Consider the following 11,775-nt stretch of genomic DNA (forward strand, 5'->3'; position numbering starts at 1 on the left):
CTTTTCTTTTCTTTTCTTTTCTTTTCTTTTCTTTTCTTTTCTTTTTTTCTTTCTTTTCTTTCTTCCCTTTTCTTTTCTTTTTCTTTCCTTTTTCTTTTCTTTCTTCTTTCTTTCTTTCTTTCTTTCTTTCTTTCTTTCTTTTTCTTTCTTTCTTCTTTCTTTTTTTACTCTTCTTTCTCTCTCTCTTTTTTCTTCTTTTTTTATTTCTTTCTCCTCTCTTTCCTCCTCCATCATAATTCTTTCATTTCTTTATTGGCTAGGATCTCAGCCCAGTATTTAATATAATCTAAAGAAAAAATAGAAAAATATTTTAGCTGAATGCAAGTAAAATCTTTGAAATGTGTGGGGTGCAGGCAAAAGAATGGTTAGATAAAAATTCAAAACTATAATTGCCAATAATAGAAAATAGGAAAGGAATTGAAAATCAGTCATATCAATGTCTACCATTAGAAACTAGAAAACAAATTTACATAAGTAAGATGAAGAAAGAAACTAAAGACAAGAGCAGATATTTATGAAAAAAATTAATCAACAATAAAGGGAATAAATAAAACCAAAATTTTAATTTTAAATAAATTATTAAATTTGGTTTAATAACCAAATTTATTTGGTTATTTGGTATAACCAGTTATTTGGTATAAATAACTGGACTGTAAGCAAATGTAATGAAAGTGTAGATCCAAAAACAAAAAAAGAGAAAGTGTAGCTCCTACTACATATATAAGAAATAGTAGATATTAAGATAATATTGTTGAACAACTTTATGCTTCCAAAACTAAAACATTTCAATAAAATTGGCAATATCATAAAAGGCACAAATGATCAAAAATGATTCAAGAAAAAATAGAAAATCTGAATAGTCCGTCTTCTTGAAAAGGGACACAATTATTCATTAAAAACTTTTCTATAAAGAAAAGTCCAAGCCTACATGAATATCTTGGTAAGTTCAATTAAATATTAAGGAGTAAATAATATAAATCTTATCTGAGAAAGCATAGTAAATGTTTTCTTATTTCATTTAATGAGGCAAAAATTACCATGACACCAAAGTTATAAAAAGTACTAAAAATATTGTTTTTAAAGTTAAGTATGTATCTATTTACACAGTAGAAAGGTATAAACATTGATATTTAAATAGATGCAAAAACATAAAAACAAAAATCTTTAGCAAAATATTAGCTAACAAAAAACATATAAAGAATTAGGTTATTATAAATAAGTTGTAGGTCTCTGTAATGTAATATTCGTTTGATTTTGGAATAGCAATAAATGTAATTCACCACTCTACTAGAAGTCCTAGCATGTGTGATAAAGAGAAATTGAAAAACATGTAGAATAAAAACGAAGCAATAAAATACAATCTTCATTTGATATGATTGTTTGTGGAGAAAATCCTAAGGAATCTGTAAAAAAAATATATTAATAACTAGAAAATTCCATAAGTTCACCAGAAAAAAATTCAACATACAAAAACTAATTGCATTTCTATCTAGTAGAAAGACTAGAATATGGAATAAAATATAATTTACAATATCCAAAACATAATATATTTAGAGAAACAATCTAGCATGTGTAATACTTCAAAACTGAAATCTCCAATATAATTCTGAGAGAAATAAAAGAAGGCTTAGTCATTTTCATTGACTTTAAGACTTAATATTATTAATCTGTTGATTTATGAAATCTGGACCAAAGTTCGAGGAATTTTTTAGGCAGATTGCCAAGATGATTCTAAAATTTATATAGAAATTCAAAGGACCTAGAAGAGCCATACCAATTGAGGAAGAATGGGATTGGAGGCCTTAGCATTTGACAACAAGTCTTACAATAAAATTACAACAAAAAGGTAAGGTGGTATCTGTTAGGAAAGATATAGAAAAAAGTGGAGCAGTATAGATAGACAGGAATAGGTCCACAGATATTTGATCGTTTGATTTTTTTTTTTTTTAAGTAGGCTCTAGGCAGGACATGGGGCTCAAACCCATAGCTCCAAGATCAAGAGTTGTACACTTCACTAACTGAGCCAGCCAGGCACCCCAATCATTTGAATTTTTTGAAGATGTCAAGGAAGGCCAATGGGCAAAAGGAAAGTCTTTTCAAAAAATAATGCTGGGACAACTGTATAAGGAAAAAAAAAAAAAAACTTTGAAACTCAACCCATGCGTAAACAAAATTCCTGCAAATGGTTCATAGGACAAAATGTAGATATTACGATTATAAAACTTCCGGAAAAAAAATTTAAACTTTTAAATATGCAAAAACTTCATATACAAATATAAAATAAAAAGATAGACTGTTTTAAAGTCATATGTAAAGTATACTTAAAGATTATTTCTAAAAATTAAGCCATTGATAGTTATTGCAAATTACTAGAGAAGAAGACATGGACAGTAAGATTGAAGAGATCCAAATAGGAAAATAATGAAGTGTCCTTGTCAGAAGGTCTGGAACAAAGCATGTATTACAAAGACAGCTACCCCATGGGGAAAATAAAAACATAAAATGAGATTGAGGTGGAAATTACAAATAACTTTAAAATGCACGAGATAAAAAAACGAGGCAGGACATTGGCTTAATGCTAGCATTAATCTCATGCTATGTTTAGCTTGTTTAAAAACAAAAAAAGACAAAACAGTCACATCTGAATAATTTATGGAACAGACCCATTGAAAAATTTTACTTGTAAAGAATAAGACATGTCCTGGTTAATAACTTTTCCTAAAGCTATTAAGATTTGAATGAAGTTAGTGTATTCTAAACAAAATGGGTTAGAGATGGAGCTGATAATGAATCATTTTTAGTTCAACATTGTTTATAATTCAAATTTTCCCACCATTTGTGACCAATGGGCCCATGAGTAACTCTCTCAGAGAGAAAACAGCAAATTTTGATGAACAAAATCTACTAGACAATTTTGTTAAGGTTTCTGTGTTAGGTTCTGAAGCATTGGCAAACTTGCTTAAGATAATATGCAAAAATGAGACAGGAAATGAGTACTTCTTACTCTTGATTTTTTGGGAGCATATTGAAACATGGAAATGGCAAATTTCCCAAGGAGGTGGAGATTGGCCCTTTTCAGTCAAGACAACTAGTTTACATGATACAGTGTTTTATTACTTCTTTGAATTGTAAAGATTATTTAGTGATATTTTGAGGGATAAGATTTCCTAAAAAGTAGAGTGAAATACCATCAAGGGATTTCTGTTTTCTTTACGTGACTTTGGACATTAATACCCTAGGCCATAATGAAGAGATTGGTAATGGGTAGGAATAGTCAACGAAATTACTTCTAACACTGATAACTCTTTTTGGAATCTGACAATAAATCTAAATTAGGCAAACGGAATATTTTTTATTTCTAATTATAAAACTTTTGGAAGCAAAAATGTGCTTTTGAACCTGTCCATCCAATAGCCATGTAGGAGTAGCAGCACGCCAACATTCCAGATGATTCATTATATGTCAGCATACATTCGCAAAGTGAATTTTTGCAGGTATATATTTGCTAAAATGTGTGCTAAAGAAAATCTCCACAGGGTCCTGCCTCCCCCACATCCATTTATTTCCATTAATGACAATCTGTACCCAATTTGTGGACAACACACTCTTCATAAACTCAGTTTCATGTTCATCAGTAGGTGAATATATATAGGCTGATTTTCCTTTTACTTCACTGCAAAATCAGAGCAGATGGATATGAAACAAAATATTTCTCTGCTTAGCTAGAATAGCAAATTCATAACAGTATTTCCAAATATTGAGATAAGTAAATTGCAATCAAAGTCTCATGGTTTATGCATCTTCTGTTCAACTAAATCCATCAATTTATCTTTAAGATTTACATTGTTATCTCTAAAAAAACACTTTTTTTCAGTTCTGATGTTTATCAATTATCTTTACACAGTAAGAAGAGATGGTAATACAGATGTCATAGTATCAACAAAACATAAATCTTGCCTGTGTAACGTAGTACAGAAGTGAGGGCTATTTCAAAAACCACTTTGCTGGATTGAATTTGAATTTCAGTAGATTGGAGTGATTCTTGTTTTATTTTTTAAATTTAAATCATGTTGAATTTTTGCGGTTACTTTGTAGAAAGAATATAAATCTTGAAAGTATTTTTAGAGACTTATTTAAAGTGAGGAAACTTTTTTTTTTATTAAGAATGAATGTCAGAAACTCAAACAAATGCAGAATTTTTTAAGTGTTTGCTGAGATTTAATTAAAATTATATTTTACATTAGAATACTGCTATGAAATTCCATATGAATGAAAATAGCTATGAACATAAATATTTTAGAGCTGAAAAAGGGATCAATTTTTCAGTCACTAATACTTAATATATGTTACATGAGTAAATTTACACATAGAAATTCATAGAAAAAATCAGAAAATATATGCTAATATGTTGATAATGATTTTTTTAAGTAAATTCAGCTTAAGAATTTTGGATATCTGTCAAGAAAATTGAATTTTATGTTTAATTTGCATGTGCTATTTGTTTAAATCTTTGTTCTAGAGATATACCTTAGGCGCTTTCTAATCACTACATGATATTAATAATATCCAGAAAACAACAACAATATTAATAGTCAATTATTATTACAATCTGATGAACATATATCTTCCAATAACACTAAATATTGATTTATTATTTCAGCCTCGCAATAAACAACAGATAGTATATTTAGTATAATTATCCATTCTTTGCCAAGGACCTGAGCTACTTAGCGATGGCCCTAGCATCAGGCAGCCAGACTCCACAGCCCCACTATTCAGAGAAATACACACTGTAACATGTGCAACAGTACTACTTACATAAGTCCTACCAAGTTTCGGCTTACCCTAAGCGCTGCGCCACACTTGAACATTGCCAGGTAACCCAACAGAATTGCTGACTTTCATTCAAGGACCCTTTGTCTCTTGATTCAACTTCTTAACCTTATAAAATGCATTGTGGATTTAGAAAAAAAAAAAAAAAACTTATCTGACTCTTCCAGCACTAGATCATTCCTTCAGCTTTGACCCAAAGAAGGTCCTCACCTGCCCTTCTTCTTTACCTGAACTTCTCTCTGTCTACAGCCTCCTAATCTCTACACATCTTGGAGTTTCCTCTATGTTTTGTTTCTTCACCATCACATTGTTTTGCTCTGTGTGTTCAATTATGAGGCTGCAGGCATCTGTTCTCAAAGAATGTACTTTGTGAGACCCACCAGAAATACATCGGTACGTGGTCATCTACAGTGGTCATGGATATGACCGTAATCTGGTTCCTTTATGGGGAGAATAGCAAACATCTTGGAAATGAGCATTTGACTACTTCATCCTATTCCAGTGTCATTGTGTGGGGCTGTCCAATCTGGGACGTTTGTCATTTATGGGCTGTTCTGTGCGTTTTATACCAGCCACTGGACGTCCTTCTCCAACAGTAGCCTCAGTAGCTTAGATTCTTTTCAAGAGAAAACCCAGACGTTGGGTCCCGTTGCTGCAGGAACTGATTTGTAGAAGTATTTGGAGACGGTACAAAGAGACAAAGGCAATACAAAATACAACTCTCCCTCTATGTTTCTATATTTCTTTTTCATTCCCCTTGGAATTGCATTTGCAGAATTTCTTGGCTGGTTGCCAGTCCTATCCTCAGACGCTTTAAAGTGCTCTTGACAATGCTGTTCATTCATTATATGAATACAAAAACAGGGAGCAAAAGCTGGAAACTTAGCTCACTGATAACTGCTTCTTTATTTTCCTGAATGTTTCTTTGCGAGCATAGCCAAATTTAAACCATCCTGGTTTAAATTAACCATTTCTGGAGCAGTGGCTTTCTGGGTGGATTTAGAAAATGTCCACTCTGCCATTTTGACCCCATCCTTCCAGGATTGGTCTGCATGGGTATTTAATTTTGATGTTTTTTTTTTTTGATGTTTTAAGCATGATGGTTTTGACTCTCTGCTTATGAAATCAATTATTTCTATCATTTTCTACAGAACTAATGAATCTTCAGAGAAAATGTATTTTCTGAAGCTAAATTTTCCATTAAGGGTTTGATGGCTACATCAGTTTTTGGTAAGTTGTATTTAAAATATTTCTATTTACTTTCTCAATATAATTTTTATTGTGTTTATAAGTATTTTCATCAAGATATTGAAACATTTACAACTATTATTTGATTCATTTTTTATTTTTATTCCATGTGAAATTTTTGGCAATTATATTTAAGTTATTGTGGGTTTGCTATTCTGGGTGTTACTCATATCGAGGCTAATTGTTACAGGTAAAAACACGTGCAGGTTTATATTTTCAAAATACATTTTATTCTATCATCAGTTTTGCATAATAATTCTTTTTTCAAATATGACTCTAAGTATTTGTATTTTTATTTATTTTGGCGTACTCTGTTTTCCCAGATAACCACCATCCCCTTTACCTTCGCTACATTGCTGTATATGAAACACAATCATCTACGTTTTTATTTTTATTTATTTATTTATATCACCTGAGTTTTTAAAATGTATTTTTCTTCTATGATGCTATGTAACATTCATATTATTTCTTGTTAGTATTTTTAAGTTTATTATGCCCTCTCAAACACTTTGGTACTGTTATGGTTGCTAATTATTACTGTGTATATATTATAATAATTGATTATGCTATTTCTGGTGATACGGTCTATGAGTATTTTGTGCTATGAAGTAGATAAATGATAATAATTAGTTATTAGTTCTTAACTATTGCATAAGAAATATATATTTTTTAAGATTTTTTATATTCATGAGAGACACACACATTAGAGAGAGAGAGAGACAGGGACGGAGACACAGGCAGAGGGAGAAGCAGGCTCCATGCAGGGAGCCTGACATGGGACTCGATCCCGGGTCTCCAGGATCACAACCTGGCTGAAGGCAGCGCTAAACTGCTGAGCCACCCGGCCTGCCCATAAGAAATATTTTAACTTTTTTTTTCATAACATAATCTATAACTAGTTTACTTATTTATTTTTGTTTACTTATTTCAGTCGTTATCAAGATGTTCACTATAGTTTTATTTTAAATATTTTGGTTTAATGGTATATATAATTACCAGAGTAAACGTAAAATTGTTAGTCAAATAATAATGTCATCAAATAATAATGTCTAAATGTCTTTGGGTCAAAATATAGAAGTTAAGATATTTTATAATCTAAAGCCATAGATTATTGATTCATGTTTCAGTAAGGATAATTTTAAGCAAAAGGTATGTCTCAAGAAACACTGTCATTTTTTTAGATTTGCTAAGGATACTATCTTTAAATCACTTAAATCTGTGTGAGAAGCTGCTCATTGATCTTCATGTAACAACTTTCCAAGACAACTATGAGTTAACATGGCCTAAATATTTTCAGAACATGCTTAGAAAATATTGTCTTTTAGCCAGAGGACCTCAGAGAATTGCCATGTGCTAATTCTTCCTTCTCCAAGGAAAAATGGAATCAAACTTGTCACTAATTTTCCTAACACAAGTTGCTGCAAGTATGTTTGGATATTTAAACCCTAGAGGTAACTTTCACATGTTTCAATAAAGCAGAATAAATAAAAATCTGTACTGCTCGGTAACATTCTTATAGTATCTTTATTATAGTTGCTATTTTTAAAATTCTTTTCTCCCCAGCTTTATGAAGATGTAATTGGCATATAACATTGTGTAAGTTTCAGGTGTACAACCTGTTTATTTGACACATTTATATATTGCAAAATGATCAACACCACAGCAGTAGCTAATATCTTCATCGAGTCACATAATTACCATTTTAATTTTTTTTGTGTTGAGAATTTTTAAGACCTGCTGTCTTAGCAACTTTCAAGTACATGATACAGTATGTTTATGTTTACCGTAATGATCATTACTGTGTATTAGGTCCCCAGAACTTATCAATCTCATTTGTTATTTCTCTTCACATTTCTAGTTTTTATTAGGAAAAAAAATGCTTCTGTGACTTGAATAAGGAAAAATATGTTGTAGTAATATACCATCGCTGTCTGTAATTTCTGCCCAAGTGGAAGTGATTAAAAATAGGACACCTCTTTCTTTTGAATCTATTATCATATTTGGCTTCCCTGGTTGGAGGGTGTTTTTTCACTTGTCTACGATGACTAGGATCTATGGGTATATGATGTTCCTCGAATCTATGTGTCCTATATGTTTTAGAGTTCTCTTTTTCCTAACTGTTCCCCTTACTATTCCATTCCCCTGTGACCATTAAACTTTTTACATAAAGCTCTCCCTGGGAAAATTATCTTGGGGTTTCACTCTCCTGATTGGACCTTTATTGATACAGTAGAACATCATGATTTATTGAAAGTAAGAACTAAAAAAAAACCTAAAAAAAAAAAAAAGTAAGAACTAGAATCAGTGGCAATATTGAATGGTGGGCATTTGTTACAGAGATAAGTCATCCCCATGTATGGCTGCTAAGAATACCAGCCAATCTGCATGCACATGCTACTGCTCACACACAAGATGAGTCTATCCATATTCCACTTGACCTTGGACCAGCTTGTGACTTGTTTTGATGGATAAATTGTGACAGAAGAGGTGTACTATCGTGGAACCCACCAGGCATGTTGTATGGCAGCGCCATGCTAGATTATTGTATTAGTAAAGACCAGGTGGAAAGTCCTTTGGAAAATAAAAGACCATCATCTCCCAGTCTTTCAGCTGAATGAAACTTTGTAGAGACCCCCAAGTGAGACCAGCCAAAGAACGGCATAGCTAAGCCTAGGAAAACTCACAGAATCATGAGAAATAATAAACTGTGATGTTGGATTGGTTTGTTAAGTGGAAACAAAGATCTAAATCAGCAGTTTAGGAACCGTGGCTAAATTTGGATATTATATTGTCAGAGGCCTGAGTCAGCCGGGTTGTATCAGTCAGGCTTCTCACAGCTCTGACATTTATTTTTCTCTCTTCTTCAAAACACTTTTATCTAAGGCAAACATTGTTTAAAAATCCTACATAAACTCTCAGGATCCTACAGTAATTCTTATCACTCACCTGATAATACCCGTAATTAGTTGAAATATGTTGCCAATTTCTTGTAGCCATGGCAGGTGTCATGATAACCTAGTGATTGCAGAAATTAAACAAAATACAGAGACAAGCTGCACAAAGATAAATTAGATGCTTTGGAGGACTTTGGTGGAAATGCTCCAATCACACAATATAACTTGTTAAGAGGTTAGATAACCAAGAATGATAATAGCAGGTAGAAAAATAGGCAGATTACTATGCTCCAATTTGTGAAAGTGTAAGTAATGATGCCCTGCCTGTGGAAAACATTTAAAATGAAAGTCCAGGAAATCAGTGAAGAGCATCTCCATGCTTATATTAATCATTTTGATCAGATTAAACACTTGACAAGATGACTCACCTCCCATTGAAATTTAAATAAATTTGTTTCGTTTTGGTTTTTTTAATGAACTCTACCTTGCTGGAAACTTTTAACCAAAGACAGGCAAAAGCTAAAGTTCATAGAACCGGGTAATGAAGAATTTGCTCAGCCACAGTGACAATTACCTACTCTAGATGCAGACAAGTGTCATCTCAGGGCTCATTAATTTTGGAACTCCAGAAGTCCAAGGTCTTGATTAGTGTATGTGATCACTTCTGCTTGATGCAGCTGCTGGAGTGGAGTTGCTCACAGTCGCAGCCACAGAAACATTGGCGAGGATGCCTTCCAAAAGCAAGAGGCCAAATTGTAAAAAACAAAGGAAAGGGGTTGTGATAGGTTGAATCATGTTACCTCCCAAAAAGATATTTTGAAGTTCCCAATACCATTGAATGTGACCTTATTTGGAAATACCGTCATTGCTGACATAATTAGTAAAAGTAAAATCAGATCATATTATGGTAGAGTGGGCTCCTAATTCTGTAAAATGGATATCTTTATGAGGAGATGATCCTATAAGGCTAAAACTCAGAGAAGTGCCATGAATGATGTTTGAATGACGTCATGAATGAAGTCTGAATATTGGGGTGTTATATCTAAAAACCAAGGAACATCAGAGATTGCTGCCAAATCAGCAGGAGCCATGAAGAGGCAGGGAAGGACTTTTGTACAGATTTCTAATGGAGCATGGCCCTGCTGACACCATGATTTCAGACCTCTAGTATCCAGAGCTGTGAAACAATAAATATCTCTTGTTTGAAGCCATGCTATTTGTGGTATTTTGTTACTGCAGCCCTAGGAAACTAATAATAAAGTTCAGTTGCTGCCTGCCAACAACATCAACAACTTAAAATCTCTTAGTGGAGACCACAAATTCTATGCCTAAATTCAAATATTTCTTTGTTTTTTGTTTTTTAATTTTATTTATTTATTCATGAGAGACACACAGAGAGAGCCAGAGACACAGGCAGATCCATGCAGGGAGCCCGATGTGGGACTTGATCCCTGGACTCCAGGATCACACCCTGGGCTGAAGGCAGGCACTCAACCACTGAGCCACCCAGGGATCCCTAAATTCAAATATTTCTGATGAATACTGACTTTCAAAAATATTTGGGGAGTTTTGGGAAATGGATTATATTAATGAGCAGGGATACTGAAGAGAAAGAATCCGGGAAGGCAGAACTTTGCCAAATGTCCTGATTGGACTTAGAGAACCAAGGTGATTTTCTGTGGAGGCTTTCCCATTCTTTCAACTGATACTGAAATCAGTTTATTGTGATTCTATTGGGAAGAGTTCTTATTTGAAAGGATGAGGAGAAACAGTGTAGGGACTTCCTTGTACATATTAAATGTCAATCCTTGAAGTCCTCCTCTCACAATAAAATCATACATATTAAGTCATTATTGCCATATTTTAGAGAGAGTAATGTTTTGATTCCAACATGGAAATCATAGAGGTGGGTTATGCCCAATGGTAACATTATTCCAATGATGATCTCATTTTGTCTAGTACAAAAATCAGATGAGTTGTGGCCATTATTTATAGAATAAAATTAGATTCATAATTTGTTTTAAAAAATGGTAGTAATTTGGTAAGAATTGTGACCATATTTTTACATTGAAGGATGATTCATAATTACTGCTGATTGGAATGCAGTCATTGATTTGGCTTAGGTGATCTTACCAGTCTCTGATAATGCTGGATATCAAGAGCAATTTGTTTTTTTCTTGCAGGGCCAGCATTCTGATTTACTGTTTGTTCAACCACCTGGGTATTTAAATTATCTGGCATGATGTCATAATTGAGTAAGGTGGGCTTTAAACAGGTGGCCTAAACCTAATTCAAATGCTAGAGTTACTCATTGTATTGAGGCCATATTAACAGAAAGTAATTGTGAAATAATTGTGTTTGAAGCTCTGCCTTTCTTTACTGATTTTGTTGCAGAAATGGATGGGATATTAAGCAGAAAATAAATTAGACAATTGTCTACCAGACAATATAGCCCCAGCAATCCAAGCCAGATGTGTCACAGCCAGATAAAAACTTTTATTCTTTAGTCTCTTAAACATCATAAATAATGTTTAAAAACCATTTTGCTTATTTCATTTCTGGAAATGGCATTTCTCACTCCTAATGTAATTGTTCCCTTTCAACATATTAATATAATGCGTCAAAAGAAACAGAAGTCTTGAACAATGTGGTGTCAGAGTCCAAGCGTGCCTTCTACCTTCTGGCCTCACTTATTCACTCATTCAACAGGTATAAATCATGTACTATACATAAACCACTGTTCTAGAAACTAATGCAATAATCACAAACAATTAAAATATCCATAAGGAGATTATATTCT

At 32.9% G+C, this 11,775-nt stretch overlaps 1 long non-coding RNA gene across 1 annotated transcript; it reads right to left on the reverse strand.

Annotated features, from left to right (window-relative positions):
* Nucleotides 1-184: 184 nt before the first annotated feature.
* Nucleotides 185-11,183, reverse strand: LOC112652831 (uncharacterized). The gene is made up of 3 exons (XR_003131752.3): nucleotides 11,109-11,183; nucleotides 9,550-9,706; nucleotides 185-286 (listed from the first exon to the last, which is right to left on the reverse strand). It is a non-coding gene; the product is annotated as an uncharacterized LOC112652831 (long non-coding RNA).
* Nucleotides 11,184-11,775: the final 592 nt, after the last annotated feature.

This window comes from Canis lupus, chromosome 4 (genome assembly GCF_003254725.2).
Source record: "Canis lupus dingo isolate Sandy chromosome 4, ASM325472v2, whole genome shotgun sequence".
Taxonomy (NCBI): domain Eukaryota; kingdom Metazoa; phylum Chordata; class Mammalia; order Carnivora; family Canidae; genus Canis; species Canis lupus.